Here is a 17,395-nt window from a genome sequence, read left to right as displayed (position 1 = left end):
GAGCACATAGTGAATGGTACTGTGGAACTAATTTTTGTTCCCACAGCTGATCAAATTGCAGACATTTTCACTAAGCCACTTGATGAAGCTACTTTTAGCAAGTTGGTTAGTGAACTTGGCATGTTAATCTTATCCACTTAAAAATGGAATTTAACATATTATGTAATTTGATTGGAGTAAATTTTACAAATCATGTGATGATGCTTTGAGGCCTTGTAAAGTTTATTTACCTATATTCATTATCCATGGATTGAAGCAAATTGATTATCACATGTTTTGTATGCTTGTGCTTAGTGATAATTGGATTTAAGATTTTGATGCTAATTGATTAGCATGATCTTACATGTTACATGTTATGTGGTAATTGAGTTAGTTTATCTGGAGCTTTGTATGTATTTGAGATAGGTTAGCACCCCTTCTCTGTATTGGACCTAACACTCTATCTCAGATAAATTTATTCCTAGCATGAATTGTGTTTAATTGTCTTAAATCATAATGTCTATTTGTCCTGTATGTATGCACGCTCTTGCTCTAATACAGAAAATATTTATGCATGTGTACACACTTGATAAAATACTTGACAAAATATGATTGCTATATGCTAGATAAACCCTTATATTGGTTTAGAACTAAAATGAGTAGAGTATTTCTTCCATCTTTATCACATGTTTCATCCATGTGGCTCTGATACATTCTCTAGAAAGAACTATTCTACTTACTCAATTCTAAATCAATACATGATGCTATTTACCATTGCTACTAAATCTGTTGCTATTTAAGTCTTGCGCTGAATATCCAAACACAGAAAGCAGCTAAAGTAAAGTTCAGGTATGACCAATCTTTCAGAATGTACTTCAAGTTGAAATACCACACAATCACATGCTGAATGATCTCTGGTAGTAGATCTTGTCCTGTGTTCTCTATGGTTACTTCCAAGGTATCATTCCTTGATCCTTAAGCATTCTGAAACTTTGTGGATTATTCCTAAGGCCCAGTCCTAGTATTCTGAAACTTATAACTGCCCCCAGTGGCTTAGGAAGCTGACTATGAGCCTATCAAACCAATGGGTTCTGATCAAAGTCATAGAACCAAACACTCCTCAAACAGAATTTATCCAAAGCTTTTGCTCTGATACATGAAAACCACATGATCAGTTGCATTCTGAACCTTGATAACTGGAGTTGAGTTGAGTGAGGGAGATAGTGCCAGGCAACACCACATAAGGAAGGAAAGGTCAACCCTACAGCTCTATCTCTCATAAAGTAGTGGAGTATTCAAATCCTGAGACAACTGTAAAGCCCATTTATATTCTCTCAAAAGAATGTAAAGCTGAAAAAGGCACTGAAACTGTTACTAGAAGCATTCTCTCAACAGGTTGTATTTCTATTGAAAATTTGCCTGTCAGCCAAGACATCTGAATGAGAGTCACTACCTTACCTCAAATATTTCAATGCACGTGTGAGTTTTACACACAATGAAGGTTTTGACGGAGCAAGTTTATCAAACCATCTCAAGGTCACTGATAGAACTTGAGATTTAATTTTGATTAAATCTGAGATCCATATGGATTCTAACTCTAATGAGATTCTGGTACTCTGGTTTATCCTAAGACCATTATCTCTGATTCATGTCTAAGTAACATAAGAAGAAATCATTGATCCCTAATGGCATATCATTGATCATTGGTTATCTTCCCAGAATTCAAATCTGGATATGATTTTGACTAAGTCAAAATAGAAACTTGTAAATAAGGACTCGAATATCAACTGACGAGTTTATAAGGTATGCTTCTTCATAGAAGTTGAGGGATATCAGGAATTCTGCCACTTTATAGAATCCTAATTTCCCCTCTCAGAAGGAATATTTTTGAATCTCTTGACTGAGAGTTTTCATCCTTGAAGATGGAAGGCAACTTTTCTATGAAAAGGATTTTCTTGCAGGTACATTCATTGTTGGACTTCTGGAGCTCTGAGTGGAGTGAAACACTTGTGAGGATGAGTTCAAACACTTGAGTGTAGAGTGGAGTGAAACACACCGTGAGAACACTAAACAGAAATCACACACTTGCACTGTGAGGAAATGTGTAGCACCTGTTCTTATTCTAGCTTGGTTTTGTTTGTAATATTCTCAAGAATGTTGTGATGATCTGGGGTTGAGAACTTTTTCTGTATGAGGTTCTCTCCTGGTTCTGGTTATGGAATTCTGTTTCTTGGGAGATATAAGGAAGCTGGAAGGGAATTTTTGGTGATTTAAGGGAAGTTCTTTTCTTGAGTTGAGAATCCTGGAACTTCTTTTCTCTCAGAATTGTACTTGGTGGGAGATTTAGTTTATGTAGTCTATATTTGAAGGATTACTCAACTAAGGGGGAGAATAAATATGGCATAATACAAAAACATTTTTCCCAGTATTGGACAAAGGGGGAGAAATGTGGAACAAAAACTGGTGGATATCCTTATTCAACTAAGGGGGAGCAACCTTCTTCAACTTAGAAGAAGACTGGATAGGTCACCTAAGATATTTTTCCTGCCTTCTCATGTTGATTATCTAAGGGGGAGAAATATGGAGATTTTGAAGACGTATCTTTTGCATTTTTACTAAAGGGAAAGAAGATGTTGTTCTCTGCTGGAGCTGAATGAGTATGAGTGTAGAAGATATAAGATAGTATTATTTCCATGTCCAGGACATCAATGTTGAAAGCTGATTGAAGATTTTTGGTTATGGTTAGTTGAGTTATCCTCCAAATTGATACTTCTCTAGTATAAATTTGACTGTCATGTTTAACAGCCAAATAGGGGGAGATTGTTGGATATAGAAGGAGTTGAAGATTAAAGATAGATTCATCAATGACAACAATACAGAGGATAATAACTCAACATAGACAGGACTTGCAAATAATCCTATATCCATTGAAACCAGTACGAAGATAGAAGACTTGACATATACACAATGATCTGGAAAGCTACAGTGAAGAAGTCGTCAACAGAAGTTCGAAGGAAGTTTATTAATATGTTCATTCATCGAAGGAATAATGTTGAAGATATTCGAAATAGCAATCTGGATTGGTGTGAAGGTCATAAGGGTTTCAGTGAAGCTGATTTGATATGGTAGAAAATTTGACAGTGAAGTGTATAGTCTATAGTATGAAGGCCTGAGAGCGGAACTAGTCGTCTGTGAACAGACCATTACACTAGGCGTCAGTGATCCGTGAAAGGAAACTAAGTACTATCATTCGAAAGACTGTCAAGTGAGATTCGTATTCAAGAAAACTGTTCGAAGATTAAAGACGAAGCTCAGAAGACAGGAAGACATGAAGTGGTATGATTCAGGGATTGCATAGATCAAGTTTGAGAATGTATAAGAAGTCAAGTACAAGTTCAAAAGGGATTCAAGTCAACATTCCAGGAGTTGTTGGTCAAGCAAATAGCATGTATAATGATTTGGCCAAGTAAGGAACACTCTAGGAGTAAAATTCAACTACTAGAATTCAAATGTGGTCCACTAGTCGATTTCTATAGCTACTAGTCGAATTGTTCAAATCAGAAATGGTTCTAAGGCAAGATTCAAGCCAAAATCGACTTCTGGCATTTTAATCAACTCAAAATCGACTTCTAGTATGTATAAATTGACTTGTAGAAGGTTAAACAAACTACTAGTCGATTTTATACTCTAGCTAGTCGACTAGTGTGGAGCTATTTGTAGAAACTAAGTCAAAATCGCCTCCTGGATTGCAAATCGACTACTAGGTAGTCCAAGTTATGTGCTAGTCGATTTTGACATTCTACTAGTCGACTTTTCTCCTATACAAGTCGACTACTAGCTTCTTGCTTGCCTACTTGAATATTTCCTAAGGCATGGAAATTATACAGGGAGAATTAGATCGACTAGTAGCTTAATTCTTGAATTATCCAAGTACAGGAACTCCTATCGACTTCTACAATTCGACTACTGCACCCCGATTGATTTAATACTTGGAAGAGAGCTTGCCATGTCTCTAAGTCTATTCACCTACCTATATCTATCAGTTCAACAGTGAATTGAACTAGTATTCACAATCAGAAACAGTAGCGTTGCTCTCGCTTTTTGGAGATTCATTCTATCAAATCATCAATTTGCAAAGAGAAGTGCTGCTGAATTTTATACAGAATTCTAGTCTTACATAGGAACACTCAAAAGCATTAAAGCCTTGTATTGATAACTTGTATCCGATAGGTTATATTGCTTTTTAGAGTGATAGCGATACACACATTTGATAAGTTATCTTTTGTAGTGTGTAGAGTTATTGTTGCTTTGTTTACGTTTGTAACAAAGTTTGTAAGCAGCCCACTCAGAGATTTTTCTTAATAATATAAGATCGATCCCCCGAAGCTCTTGTGTTTGTGTTTATTTTTCATAGTATCTTTATCCGCTACGAATTTATTTGAAAAAACGAACGATAATACATTCACCCCCCCCCTCTGTATTAACCCAGTGGACCTAACAGGATAGGTCTTAAATCATGAAAGGTGTTAACCTAAGACCCACTTGTACCCAATTTTTAGTAATAAGTGATCCAAATAAAATTTTAGACACTTGTTTATAGTTTCCTATTAATGATCTATCTACAGATTCAAACATATGTATGTCATTAACTTTATGATTTAATGCAGACATAATGAATCTAGGAAGGAAAATTTCTTTATCTCTTGAAGTTAATGGCATGATGAGCCTGGTGCTCAATTCCTCCAGAATGTAGTGTCCTATATTAATCTGTTTATTGTGAGCCATTGAGTAGATCAGCTTCTGAACAACACTAGAAATGTTGTCAAATCCTAATTTTCTGCATGTGAAAGCCCTCACCACAGAATCAAACAGAAAGGACCAATCTCTCCTCATATTTTTCTTGGTCAAGCTGGCCAAGTTGATTTTCTCAGAGTAGTTGATAAAATCCAAGAAATCATACAGCTCCTCCTGAGTTGGAATCTCTACTAGCTTGTCAGTTGGAATGTTCAAGGTCAAGTTCCTTTAATTTGATAGTTAACCACTAAAGTTGAAGATTGGTCTTCATGTACAACTGTCCTAGCTACAGCTGTGTTCCAGAAATCCCCCAATACATCCAGATAGAGAACTGGGTTAGCTGTAAGAGCTCCAATAAAGTAAGTTTCAGACAAGAACTTGACGAAGCTTTTGAAAACTTCATGAACATGATTGGCATCTAAGAATGCAAGGAAGTTGGTCTCCTTTGGGATGAAGGGTACAATAATGTTTGTTGCCATTGTTGTGAATGTGAAGATTAATGGGTAAAAGAAATTAGAGAGAAAGGATTTGAAATGAGAGAGGAATCGGTTTGGAATTGAAAAAGCTAGGTCACTTAGAGTTCTCGAAGGCGTAAGTATGTGTATATCAAGATGTCTGAGTATTTATAGTAAAAACAAATGATGACTTATCGAGAACTCAAAAATAGACATATGGAATATGTTTATCGAGAAGTCATTTTAAAGATAGAATTACATATCGAGAAGTCATTTTAATTTACTCTTTTAGAGAACTAAAATTGACTTGTCGAGATGTCAAATAAATGCTCAGTTTGTCCTAAAATGGATTGAATTAATTCTAATTTCTATTTGAATAAATCCAAATAAATTTAGAATATATTTATCAAGAGTAATTTACCAAAATAATTTATTAAATTTAAATTATTTCAGTTCTGAGTTATTTATAAGTCTAAATGTACTTGTAGAGAACTCTGTGAATTACACTTATAGAGAACTCTACAATGACTTATCGATATGTCATAATAAAGCTTATTGAGAAGTCCCTCAAGAAGTCAGGAAATTGATTTGTCGAGAACTCACTCGAGAAGTCTTAAAATGGCTTGTCGATAAGTCAATTAGACTTATCGAGAACTCAGTTCTCTTTATGCCCTTGATTATTTTGATTCTTCCATGTGTTTATTTTACATATTGGAAATGTAAATCAACATTTTGACAGTTTTCTTAGAATTGAAAAATTCCAAGCCGAATTTTAATTTTTGAAAGATAAATATGCAGAGATTTCTGAAATATTTATAATTCATATTTCAGTTAATTTCCAATTAAATCAAATTAATTTTGATTTACTAGAAATTGATCTACTGCAACACATTAGCTGAGTTCTTGCCTTAGGATGAAGAATTTAACATTCCAATTTCACCTACAAGTCTAGTGAAAGTTGCTTTATCCAAAGGTTTAGTAAAAATGTCAGCTAATTATTTTTCTGTTGCAACAAAAATAAGCTCAATGGTACCATTTGCAGCATGTTCTCTAATAATATGGTACCTTACATTAATGTGCTTTGTTCTAGAGTGATTAACTGGATTAGCCACAATAGATATAGCACTAGTATTGTCACACATAATTGGAATTTTGTGTAACACTAGGTCATAGTCCATTAGCTGATTTCTAATCCAAAGCACTTGAGCATAGCAACTTCCAGCAGCTATGTATTCAGCCTCAGCTGTGGAAGTTGACACATATTGTTGTTTTTTGCTATACCAGGATACAAGTCTTTATCCAAGAAACTGACAGCGTCCACTAGTACTCTTCTTTTCAACCCTGCATCCAGCAAAATCTGCTTCTGTGTAACCAACAGCTTCAAAACCAGTTCCCTTAAGATACCATAATCCCAAGTTAGGAGTCCCTTTCAAGTATCTGAAAATCCTCTTCAGAGCCATCAAATGTGATTCTTTTGGATTGGCTTGGAATCTTGCACACAGATATGTTACAAACATGATGTCTGGTATACTTACAATGAAGTAAAGCAATGATCTAATCATTCCTCTATAGCTTGAAATGTCTACACTCTTGCCCTTTTTCTAACTTTGTAGCTGTAGACTTAGGTGTAGATGCAGGTGAACAATCAATCATACCAAACTTTTTCAATAAATATTTGACATACTTAGTTTGGCTGATGAAGATTCTATCACTTCTTTGACTGACTTGAAGTCCAAGAAAATAACTCAGTTCCCCCATCATACTCATTTCATATTCACTCTGCATAAGCTTAGAGAACCTTTGACAAAGCTTTTCATTAAAAGAACCAAAAATAATATCATCCACATAAATATGAACTAGGATCATATCACCACCATACAGCTTGTAGAAGAGTGTCTTGTCTATAGTTCCTCTAGTGAATCCATGTTTAAGTAGAAAATCTGACATTGTGTCATACCAGGCTCTAGGTGCATGTTTTAGGCCATAGAGAGCCTTGATCAACTTTGTTAGGAATATGTTGTGTACTTGATGATAACTTGAACAAAAAACTTTGTAGATCTTAATTAATTGATGTTGTAGCTTTCAACGGATGATCATTTTCAACATCCGTTGAAAGAGTATCTTATGTACAATAAATGTAGTAGCACTTTCCTACATATCCAAATAACTTAATGTAACAGATGTTGTAGAATGTATAGGACTTTTTAACTACTAGATTGATATGCATGATAGGTTGGTTAATTGTAAATATCAGATGCCTTGTAATCTTGCATAAATAAAATGGAGTTAACTGGCAAGAAAATAGTCTCAACGGATGTTTCACAAAGCTTTCAACGGATGATCAACATAAGTCTCAATGGATGATCAAGTTGAGTTTTAACAGATGATCAAGATAAGTTTCAACGGATGATCAGATTCAGAAGAGTTGTTGATAGTGACTTGACAGTCACATGCGTTGATTGTATGAAAATGGAATGTGGCAACCTTATTCAGATTTTAGAGAACAAAAGAAGCATTTCCATTTTCATACTAAATAGAAGGTATTCAAAGATGCCGGAAAGAGAAGTGTAGCAGCATGTAATTAGACTAGAAATAGTTTGTCTTATTATCTTGTCTTTTTATCATGTAACTTGGTGATATATAAACCAAGGGTAGCAAGTTGAAAAATAACAAGTTAGTAAGTAATATTCTAGAGAAATAGATAAGGCAAAATCTGTAAGAAATTTCTCTGTTCTTGTTCTTAAACTTGTAAGCAGCTGTGTACATTTGTAATACATAATTCTCTACTTAATATATATCTCCGGTGGAAAAGTTTAATTCACCAGAAAGTTTTTAAATACTTGTATTTATTTACTTTGTGCTTTGATTTCAATATTACTCTTATTCCGCACTTTGGTTAAATCAATCACAGTTATATATTTATAGAAGAACATTTGATTAAACTGAAAAGAAGCCAGAATTCCATTCACCCCTCCTTCTATAATTCTTGTTTGTATTGTTTGGGAATAACAAACTTGTATACAAAGTTTGGAAATTCTGGATCTTCAAAGCCAGGTGGTTTTTGCACATAAACTTCTTCTTCCAACTCACCATTTAGGAAGGCACTTTTGACATCCATTTGATATAATTTGAAATTTGAATGAGCAATAAATGCAAGAAAAATCCTTATTGCTTCAAGTCTTGCAACTGGAGCAAAAGTTTCATCATAGTCAATTCCTTCCTCTTGTGAGTAGTATTTTACAACCAAACTTACCTTATTCCTGGTGACAATTCCATTTTCATCCATCTTATTCCTATATACCCATTTTGTTCCAATTATACTTCTGTTCTCTGGTGCAGGAACCAACTCCCAAACTTTGTTTCTCTCAAACTGATTTAGATCTTCTTGCATAGAAGATATCCAATCAGGATCAAGTAGAGCTTCTTCAGTTTTCTTTGGCTTAATTTATAAAAGAAAACATGCATGTAGACATTCATTTACAGTTGCACTTCTAGTCCTCACTCCAATATTTGGATCACAAATTATTGCTTCTCTAGTGTGACTTCTATCCTACTTTCTGGTGTGAGTTTGTTGAATACAGTTTTCTCTGTTTTCTTCACCATTAGCACGACTTGCAGGACCTTCCTCTCTTTCTCCTCCTGAGTTTATGCTATCAAATTCAGGTTCATGAGATGAGCTTCATTTTTCATGATTCACTTGTTCAGTTGACTCTTCATTTGTTCTGTGATTTGCATTGATTTCAGCTTCATATTCAGAATCACTATCAATGTTGAGGTTTTCAAACTTTAGGGTTTCAGCTTCATTTTCATCAAGGCATTCCAATCCTGGGCACTTGTCATCATCAAAAGTAACATTTTTGCTTTCCATAATTTTCTTTTGTTCAGTAACATAGACTTTGTATACAGTTCTCTCCAATGAATATCCCAGAAAAATTGCCTCAAAAACTTTAGAGTCAAATTTTCCCACATATTCAGAGTTATCCTTTAACACATAACACTTGCTTCCAAACACATGAAGATGCTTCACAGTAGGCTTTCTCTTAGATAAGATTGAGTAGGGTGATTTTCCAAGATTCTTGTTAATGAGATATATGTTTTGAGTATAACATGCAGTGTTCACAGTTTCTTCCCAAAACTAGTTGGCAACTTTGCATCTTGCAGCATTGTTCTAGCAGCTACCACCAATGTTCTGTTTTTCCTCTCAACTACTCCATTTTGTTTAGGTGTCCTGGCTGCTAAGAATTCTTGAACAATACCTTTGTCTCTGCATAATTCAGTTAAGGTTGCATTCCTGAATTCTGTTCCATTGTCACTCCTTAATCTTTTCACATATTTTTGATCTTCGGCCTGCTTCTCAATCTTCTTGATATGTTTAATTATGATGTGTGGGGTTTCATCTTTAGAGTGCATAAATTCTACCCATGTGTATCTTGAGTAGTCATGCACCATCACAAGTGCATATCTTTTTCTTGAAATTGACTGGACATTAACTGGTCCAAATAAGTCCATGTGAATAAGTTGCAAATATGCACTTATAGAATTCACAGTTTTACTTTTGTGACTTGATCTTTTCATTTTTACTTTTTGAAAGGCATATGTTAAGCCTATTTGTTTATTCGAGGATTTAACTCAACTCAAATAAGAATGTAATAAGTAAATAGTGGATCTATCGTCGGAGAGATCTCACAAAGTAACATCTGTCAAAGGGTTAAGAAACATTGTTCATCTACAGACTTGTAGATTCACTGGAAGAAGCTCAAGTAATTGATCAAGCCTCAGTGATATAAATCAAGATTGTATATTTAACCAAGTGACAGAGATCTCGTCAGGGTATCAATTAATTACAGGAATTTAATCTAAAGAAAATCAAGACTTGGAGAAACATCACAGAAGTTAGTCATTCATGAACCAGACAGTATATCGAGTGTCAACATTCAAGTGGTGAAATGGATTCAGTGATTTTCAGAATATTGTCAGAAGAGTGGTTGCTGTTCAAGAGTAGTATTAATTCTCTATTAATTAATTAAGTTATTTAATTTAATTAAGAAAATAAATTAAATCTGCAAAGATTAATTTATTGATTAATTGAATTAATTGGTTAATTAATTCTGAATTAATATTATGCATTTTTCAGAAATGATTTTGGATTTATATTCAAAAAGAAAATCAGCAAAACAGATTTGAACTGGTATGACAATTGGATTGTCATACCGAAAGTCCTACCAAGTCTTTCTGGATAGTTCTACCAAGTCATTCTATTGTCCTACCGATAGTCTTTCCAAGTCAAGTAATTGTCCTACCGAAAGTTCTACCAGTTCAAAGGATTGTCTTGCTAGTTCATTTTGGATTGTCTTGCTAGTTCATTTTGGATTGTCTTGCCGAATGTCATGCTGATTCAATTCAAGTGATCTGTTTACTTAAACAAAAAGAAGCAGATCATTTTGTCAATACAATTGAATACACAGCCAACCACTGAAGAACACAAAACAAACAGAAGTAGAGAAATTATTGTAAAATTCTCAGAGCATTTATTTCTAGCAGCTATTGTTAAATCCAATCCACTAGAAATTCTTTTGTTGTTCTTGTATAACTAACTAGCGGATCAAAATCCCTAGAACTTAATCTCAAATCGCTTTTAGCATTTGATTCTAATTATTGCAAAAATAGAAAAAGTTCATGTCGAATTTATTCTAAATTTGTGATAATTAATTTGAGATTAATTCCTTGTAACAGATACCGTTGTTGTAACACATTTCAAGTTTAATAAAAGTTTTATTTAACTTAAATTTTGTTTCAATTTTTATTCCGCATTTTATTCGATTAAACGGTATAGTTTGTATTCAACCCCCTTCTACAAACATATTGGGACCTAACAATTGGTATCAGAGCCTTCTGATTAACGGACAAATCAAGATCCTAGACTTTTGTGTTTCTTTCACTCCTTGAATTTTTATTTATTCAAAAATTCATAATGACTTCACAAAAAGTTGGAACCGTTAAAATTCCACTATTTGATAAAGAAAATTATATCATGTGGAAGAAGAAGATGCTATTGTTTTTACAAGTTGCTAATCCAAAATATCTGGAAGTGTTAAAGAAGGGTCCAAAAATTCCAATGGTTATTGAACCAGAGGTAATAAAAAATGATTTGGTGATCACCAAAGCTAGAACTTATGTAAAGAATCCTGAGGATTTTTCTCCTGCTGAAAAAGAAGAAGCCTCCCTGGATGCTAGCCTTCAATTAATTTTAGTAGATTCCCTTGATCCCTTGATGAATAGACATGTGATGAATTGTAAAGATTCCAAACATATCTGGGAAACTATTGAGATTATTAATGAAGGCACAGAGGAAGTTAGGGAAAACAAGTTAGAAATCCTAACCTCTGAGTATGAATACTTTAAATCCAATCCAGGAGAAGGAATCACTGAAGTGTTTGAGAGGTACAATGCATTGATCAACAACCTGAACATTAATGGTAAATACTATTCCATTAGGGAGGTCAATAAAAAGTTCCTTTTAACACTGCCAACTCATCTCGAACATAGAATCACTGCCATAAGAGAAGCAAGAGATCTGAGTGAGATTTCTTTGGAAAGGCTCTATGGTGTGTTAAAGACTTATGAGTTGGAGCAGATTCAGCAGAAGGAAGTTTACGGGAAAGGAAGAGTGGTCAGCACATCTACTGCTCTAGTAGCTGATGAACAACAACAACAACCACAATATCAACAACAATCTCAACAGTCAGAAAGAATGGTACAGTCTTCTAAGGTTGAAGAAAATGTGATAGTAGCAGAATTTGATCCTCCTACTACAAATCAATCAGGAGATGAGTTTTATTCCTTGGAAGAACTGGAGCAATTGGAGGATGAGTCAATGGCCCTGATTGTCAAGAGATTCTCAAATGTCAGATTCAAAAGGAATCCCAAGTTCAAGTACAAGTCCAACTACAACAGATTCCAGAAAGGTGGATCTTCATCCTCTAACACCAGCAGTGGTGGGTACAAAACAGGGATGGTTGATCGAAGCACCATTCGATGCTTCAACTGTAATGAGTTGGGACACTTTGCCACAGAATGCAGGAAGCCAAAACAAGTTAGGAAGAACTCTTATAATTCTAATCAGAAGAGTAAATCTGAAAGGGCTTACCTGGCAAAGGGAAGAAGCTGGGATGATACTAACAGTGAAGATGAAGAAGTTGGGAATCTTGCTCTCATGGCTAGTGATGCAAACACCTCATCATCAAGAAAAGAGGTAAAATTTACTGATGCTGAATTAGTTTATCATCTAAGAGGTTCCTTAGATTGTGCTCATCGTGATAATGAATTGTTAAATCAACAAATCAAAGACCTTGAGAAAGATGTCAATAAATTAAGACTTGTGCACATTAATCAAGATATATTTAAAAGAACAAGTATCTTTTCTAGATAATAGAGTTGACTGTTATAGACAACTTGAAACTATTCTCAAAGACAAGATCACCGGTCTTGAGGCTAAGGTTAAAGCTTACTTTAATTCATGTTCGAAGTCCAAAGAGTTTTACAATAAGCAAGCTGTTAATCAAACATCTGGAATAGGTTATGATTACAATGCTGTTATTGGAAAATTAGGCATAAACTCCCCTCCTCATGTTTGTGCTAAAGGCAGGGAAGTACCACATGTGCTTAAGGGTGTTGATGAACCCCTCTATAAAGAATCAATTGCTGAACCATTTGATGAGACCTCATTTATTATTCAAGAAGAAATCTGTGCTGAAGATAATGCTAATGAGAAAGCTGTCTCCAAGTCAAGTGTGTCAAAAGTTCCAGTCAAGGTTGTGAAAGCAACTGAGACTAACTCAGACACACATGAGTTGGATAACACAAATGCCATGTCTACCATGCATAAGTTGCCTATTGTTAATCCCTCTCATAAAGCATGTGGTGTCCTGATTGTATGTCTTGTGCTTTTAATCTGATGTATGCTTATTTTAATGGTAAGCATGTTTCTAATGATAAGATTACTCCTCGTCAGCATATGAATAATAGAAAGCATGATAGGTCTAAGACTGCTAGTCCTCCTAAAGCTAGAAAGGAGACATTTGTGCCTAAGCCTAAACAGAAATTTGTCAAGGCTGTTCACAAGGTCAGATGTCCAGTCATTGAGAAAGTTGAGAATATTAAAATTAAGAATGTTGTTTTTCCTGATAAAGGCCAATTTTATAAATATGCCGGACCCAGCCAAGCTTGGGTTCCGAAGAAGGTCTAATCCATTTGTATTGCAGGGCATTAAACAGGTACAACCAGTAGTGTGGATTCTTGACAGCGGATCGTCAAGACATATGACCGGAGATAGAGCCCTGCTATCAAATGTGGTTGAGAAAGCTGGCCCAGTGGTTACCTTTGGAGATAACAGCAAAGGTTTAACGGAGGGATATGGCTGTTTGCTAGCTGGAAATGTTATCATTGAAAATGTGTATGTTGTGCAAGGACTTAAACACAATCTGCTTAGCATTAGTCAGTTCTGTGACAACGGCTACAATGTTTTATTCGACAAGCTGAAGTGTCATATTCTGCACAAGAAAAGTGAAAAACCCTCCTTAATGGGAATCCAGAAAGGAAATTTGTTCGTAGCTGACATGAACTTTGGAAGCAATCCTGAAGTCAATTGTTTCTATGCAAAGGCATCGTCAGATGAGAGTTGGCTATGGCACAAGAGACTTTCTCATCTCAATTTCAAAACAATGAATTCTCTTGTCAAAAGAGAATTGGTCAGAGGTCTGCCTCAGCTGGAATTCTCCCCAGAAGGACTATGTGAGGCTTTCCAGAAAGGAAAGTCAAAGAAAGCAAGTCACAGAGGCACTGACACATCTTCCATAACTGGTGTTCTGCAATTATTGCATATGGATTTATTTGGACCAGTTAATGTCCTTTCGATGTCAAAGAAGTGTTACTGTCTTGTGATAGTTGATGATTATTCCAAGTATACGTGGGTTTTATTTCTTCACTCTAAGGATGAAACACCACAAGTTGTGATTGATCATATCAAGATGATTGAGTTAGATTCTAATGTCCCTGTTAGAGCAATAAGGTCAGATAATGGAACAGAATTCAAGAATTCACTTCTCAATGGATTCTGTACAGACAAAGGGATTACCAGACAATTTTCAGCTCCTAGAACCCCTCAGCAAAATGGAGTGGTAGAAAGGAATAATCGTACATTGATTGAAGCTGCAAGAACGATGTTAAGTGAATCAGGTCTTCCAATGTACTTTTGGGCTGAAGCTGTTAATACTGCATGTTATACTCAGAATCGAACTCTAATCAACAAAGACTTCATGAAAACTCCTTATGAGATTTTGAATGAACAGAAACCTTCTATCAAATACTTTCATGTATTTGGTGCCAGATGCTTTGTGCTCAAGGATGGAGATGATCGTCGTGGTAAATTCGAGGCAAAGGCATATGAGGGTATTTTTGTTGGATATGAAAGAAGATCATACAGAGTGTATATCATTGATCAACACAAAGTAACTGAAAGTGTCAATGTTACATTTGATGACACTAAACTCCCTAGTATCCAAACTGAAGATCCTTCTGAGAAACTGAAGTTTGATGATATGTCAGATTCAGAATCAGAACATGGTCAAGAACCTGAGGTTGTTGCTGGTGAAGAACCTGTTAATCATGATGATACTCAAGGTAATAGTGATGGAAACTTTGGCAACAATGGAGATACCACTGCTACTGACGGAGAATCTTCAAGTCAACATGGCAACAACTCAGGGGGAGATGCTGAAGGATCATCTAGTAGGACACAACATCCCAATGAATTTCAAGGCGAATCATCAAGATCAAATCTTCCAAGACAGACTGTCTGGAATAAAGCTCATTCTTTTGAGTTGATTATTGGTGATCCAGATGTTGGAGTCAGAACTAGACGTGCTACTCAAAATGAGTGTATGTTCTCAGGATTTCTTTCTGAGATGGAACCTAAGAAGATTGAGGAAGCACTGACTGATCCAGATTGGGTGATTGCTATGTAAGATGAACTCAATCAGTTTGAGCATCAACAAGTCTGGAAACTGGTACCTAGACCTACACACAAGAAAGCTGTTGGTACTAGGTGGGTATTCAGGAATAAACTAGATGAAGATGGTGTGGTTATAAGAAACAAAGCAAGACTGGTAGCTAAAGGGTATTCTTAAGCTGAAGGCATTGATTATGATGAAACCTATGCTCCAGTGGCTAGACTTGAGGCCATCATGATATTTCTGGCATTCGCAGCATTCTCAAACTTTAAAGTTTATCAAATGGATGTCAAGAGTGCCTTTCTGAATGGAAAGCTGGATGAAGAGGTGTATGTAGAGCAACCTCCTGGCTTTGAAGATCCAGATCATTAGGATTTTGTCTACTTTCTTTTCAAGGCAATCTATGGTCTCAAACAGTCTCCAAGAAAATGGTATGACACTCTCTCTGAATTTCTTATTGAAAATAGCTTTATTAGAGGTGTCATAGACAAAACTCTCTTTTCTAAAAAACATAAGAATGATACTATATTAGTCCAAGTCTATGTGGATGATATAATATTTGGGTCTACTAATGATAATCTCTGTAAGAGATTTGGTAAGTTAATGCACAGCAAGTTTGAAATGAGCATGATGGGAGAGCTGAAGTTCTTTCTTGGATTACAAGTAAATCAAAGGTTAGATGGAACATTTATTTGTCAATCCAAGTATCTCAAGGAACTCCTCAAAAAGTACAATCTAGAGGATTCTGCATCAGCAAGGACTCCATCAACTACAGCTGTCAAGCTTGGACCATGTGAAAACTCCATTAAGGTAGATGTCACAAGCTACAGAGGTATGATTGGCTCTTTACTCTATCTTACTGTAAGTAGACCAGATATTATGTATGCTACATGCTTATATGCAAGGTTCCAAGCGGATCCTAGAGATATTCATCGCGTTGCTGTTAAACGAATCTTAAGATATCTTAAGGGAACACCAAATCTAGGCATTTGGTACCCTAAAGAATCTGGTTTTAACCTTGTTGGATATACAGATTCAGATTACGCAGGAAGTGTTGTTGATAGGAAAAGCACCTCAGGGAGTTGTCAATTCCTAGGTAGCAGACTAGTCTCATGGTACAGCAAGAAACAGCAAACAGTTTCCAACTCAACGTCCGAGGCTGAATATATTGTTGCTGGAAGCTGCTGTGCTCAGATCTTGTGGATTAGGAATCAGCTACGGGACTATGGCTCTGTATTGAACAAAATTCCTATTTTATGTGACAATACAAGTGCAATAGCCATCACCAATAACCCTGTGCAGCACTCGAGGACAAAGCACATCGACATCAGGTATCATTTTATTAGAGAGCACGTCATGAATGGTACTGTTGAACTATTTTTTGTTCCAACAGAAGAACAAATAGCAGATATTTTCACTAAACCTCTTGATGAATCCACATTTACCAAATTAGTTGGTAAATTGGGTATGTTGAATAGCTTTAGTGATTAAACTTGTGAATATCTGAAATCTGTTCTTGAGCGAATTTACAAATGAATTTTTCATAAATGAAAAATTCATTTGCAAATTTATTTTATCATTTTATCATATTTCTTGCTTAATTCTATGTAATTTATATTATCTTATCTGTTTTATTTACTCTACTTGTTAATTTCAAATATCTCAGAATATTTTATTTTCTCTAAAAATATTTTTCTATGAATTTTATTTGCTAAAATTCAACAGAAATCTATTTTTGGAATAAAAATAATTAATTCTGAAATATTGTCTTTGTTTTTATAAATATTTTATGTATGTATATAATTGTCTTTCTACTGGAATGACAATCGGCAAGACAATTAAAATTGTCTTGCTGAAAATCATTTCAATACATATATATATAAATATGTACATACTAATTCTGTTTATAATTGTTTTATTTCCAGAATGATAATCGGCAAGACAATTGAAATTGTCTTGCTGAAAGTCATTTCAGTATATAATTGTGTTATTTTGGTTATCTGTATAGTTTTATACTAGCAAGACAATCGGTATGACTATCAATTGTCTTGCCAGTTATAAACCTTATATATATATATATATATTCTTTTATTTTATACTGGTATGACAATCGGTATGACTATCAGATTGTCATACCAGTTATATATATTTAGTATTTAT

General features: G+C 34.9%; 1 protein-coding gene across 1 annotated transcript in view; it reads left to right on the top strand.

The window, feature by feature from the left end:
• LOC141660144 (uncharacterized) overlaps positions 1-17,395 on the top strand; it is a 62,652-nt gene that overhangs the window by 5,636 nt on the left and 39,621 nt on the right. The gene's annotated exons all lie outside the window — the stretch shown is intronic.

This window comes from Apium graveolens, chromosome 5 (assembly GCF_009905375.1).
Source record: "Apium graveolens cultivar Ventura chromosome 5, ASM990537v1, whole genome shotgun sequence".
Lineage (NCBI taxonomy): Eukaryota > Viridiplantae > Streptophyta > Magnoliopsida > Apiales > Apiaceae > Apium > Apium graveolens.
This window is presented reverse-complemented; position numbering and strand designations above follow the sequence as displayed.